At 38.3% G+C, this 2,793-nt stretch overlaps 1 non-coding gene across 1 annotated transcript; it reads left to right on the top strand.

Moving 5' to 3' along the window:
• The first annotated feature begins 991 nt into the window (after positions 1-991).
• On the top strand, positions 992-1,062 carry TRNAG-GCC (transfer RNA glycine (anticodon GCC)). The gene has a single exon. It is a non-coding gene; the product is annotated as a tRNA-Gly (tRNA).
• Positions 1,063-2,793: the final 1,731 nt, after the last annotated feature.

The following is a 2,793-nucleotide window of genomic DNA, read 5'->3' as shown; positions in this document are numbered from 1 at the left end:
CAACACACTTTTCTTTTAGACACTGTAGCTCAGAGAAAACGGATTGATATTCTTGGGCGCTAACAGTAGCCATAGTATAAGGGAAAAGGGTAGGAGGATGAGGGAGAACGACAAGTAGGTTGGAGGAAAAATTGGTTCAAACTGTCAGGAATAGTACTAAAGTAGAGATGGAATTAGTACTAAAGAAGAGTAGTACTATTAGTACTAAGAGGACGGGACTGCGTAAGACTCCCGAGAGAGAGAAAGAGAGAAGAGAAAAGAGAGATAGCGAGGATGAGAGAGAGAGAGAGATGATGATAACAGCCAATATATTATGCGAAAGATAAGTACAAAATGGCTAAGAGGCTTAAGACTGGTGTTGAACCAATTTAGTTCAAAACAATGCCTTGTGCCTCCTTTTATAGTACTTTTAGGAATAATCCTGAAGCTTCTAGAATGATCCAGAGAGATCTGGAATATACATCAATTTTCTATGATAAAGCATAAATGAAAATAATATCCTTCAAATTACAATTCATAGTCTAATGGTAAGAGCTCGACCCATGTAGCATAAGGTCATAGGTTCGAGTCTTGCTATATCATGACACTATCTCCCCCTTAAAGACGACGAGTGGAACGAGTCGGCGCTGATTGCGGACCTGGTTTGTTCGGATACTTTCGGTGGAAATCAGCAAGAAGATCCTGAACATTGGCAACATGCTCGAAGGGTTCCCAAGTACGTTTGCTCATACAATGTACGTCAGAAACGAGTTAACGTATACCACATGCTATGGTTCATTAGTGAAAGAATAGATCCCTCCCATTCTACAAACCTCGGTTTCGTCACCGGCCAATGAGCCGATCCAAACACGTGAACTATATCTCACAAACGAAAATTGCATCGCACAAGCTGCTACCGAATGCACGATGTAAATATGATGTGCATAGTTTAAAAAGATTAAATTCATAAATGGGTCTATTGGTAAACTATGCACTTGAGAACACTATGTGTGCATTGGTGGTCTAGTGGTAGAATAGTACCCTGCCATGGTACAGACCCGGGTTCAATTCCCGGCCAATGCATGAATCAAAACATGTACATATCACTTTGTGCCGACATGTCATTCCGTAATATAGGATGTCAGGCATTTTTACCAATTGAGAGACCACATATAGTGGATTACATAAGTAGTGGTTATTGCTTGGTGGAATAAGATAGAGAAGGTCAAGGATAAATGGTTTGGCCATCAAAAAGTTAGAATAATATTCTCCGTAGGTGTGAAACTATAGTGGAGTAATAGATCCCTCCCATTCTATAGACTCGGGTTTTGTCCTCGGCAAACGAATTGATCCAAACATGTGCACTATATATTTCACGCAAATAAATTGCATCCCAGAACCTTCGATCCAACAGACAATGTAAATAGATTGTGCATAATACAAAAATATTAGCTTGATGAATGGGTCTATGGGTAAAATATGTAATTGAGATGATTTTGTGGTCTAGTGGTAGAATAGCACCCAGCGATGGTAGAGACCCGTGTTTGTTTGCCGGCCAATGTATGAATCCAAACATGTGCATATCACTTTGTGGCAACATGTCATTCCCTCATATAGTATTTGAGACAACTTTGCCAATTGAGAGACTACATATAGTGGATTACATAAGTGCTTGTTGTTTCTTGTTAGAATGAGATAGAGAAAGTCAACGAAAAATGGTTTGGCCGTTAGAAATTTAGAATAATATTCTTTGCACGTTAGAAACGAGTTAACTAATACCACACGGTATGGTTCTTTAGTGGAAGAATAGATCCCTCCCATTCTACAAACCTTGGTTTCGTCGCCGGCCAATGAACCGATCCAAACACGTGAACTATATCTCACAAAATAAAATTGCATCGCACAAGCTGGTACCGAATGCACGATGTAAATAAGATGTGCATAGTTCAAAAAGATTAAATTCATAAATGACTCTATTGGTAAACTATGCAGTTGAGAACACTATGTGTTCATTGGTGGTCTAGTGGTAGAATAGTACCCTGCCACGGTACAGACCCAGGTACGATTCTTGGCCAATGCATGAATCAAAATATGTACATATTAGTCTGTGCCGATAGGTCATTGCTTCATATAGGATTTCAGGCATTTTTACCAATTGAGAGACCACATATAGTGGATTACATAAGTGGTTGTTATTTCTTGGTGGAATAAGATACAGAAGGTCAAGGATAAATGGTTTGGCCTAATATTCTCCGTAGGTGAGAAACAATTTAACCAATACCACATTCATTGATGCTTTAGTGGAGTAATAGATCCCTCCCATTCTATAGAGTCGGGTTTTGTCCTCGGCAAATGAACTGATCCAAACATGTGCACTATATTTTACGCAAATAAATTGTATCCCACAACCTTCGATCAAATAGACAATGTAAATAGATTGTGCATAATTCAAAAATATTAGATTAATGAATGGGTTTATGGGTAAAATATGTAATTGAGAACATGTGTGCATTGGTCGTCTAGTGGTAGAATAGTACCATGTGATGGTACAGACACGTGTTTGTTTCCCGGCCAATGTATGAATCCAAACATGTGCATATCACATTGTGGCAACATGCCATTCCCTCATATAGTATTTGAGACAACTTTGCCAATTGAGAGACTACATATAGTGGATTACATAAATGCTTGTTATTTCTTGTTAGAAGAAGATAGAGAAAGTCAACGAAAAATGGTTTGGCCATCAAATTTTTTTTATAATATTCTCTTTACGTGAGAAATGAGTTAATTAATACAACATGCAATGGTTCTTTA

Source organism: Azolla caroliniana, unplaced genomic scaffold (assembly GCF_043228905.1).
Source record: "Azolla caroliniana isolate FFs.n. ecotype wild unplaced genomic scaffold, voAzoCaro1.0.p SCAF_9, whole genome shotgun sequence".
Lineage (NCBI taxonomy): Eukaryota > Viridiplantae > Streptophyta > Polypodiopsida > Salviniales > Salviniaceae > Azolla > Azolla caroliniana.
This window is presented reverse-complemented; position numbering and strand designations above follow the sequence as displayed.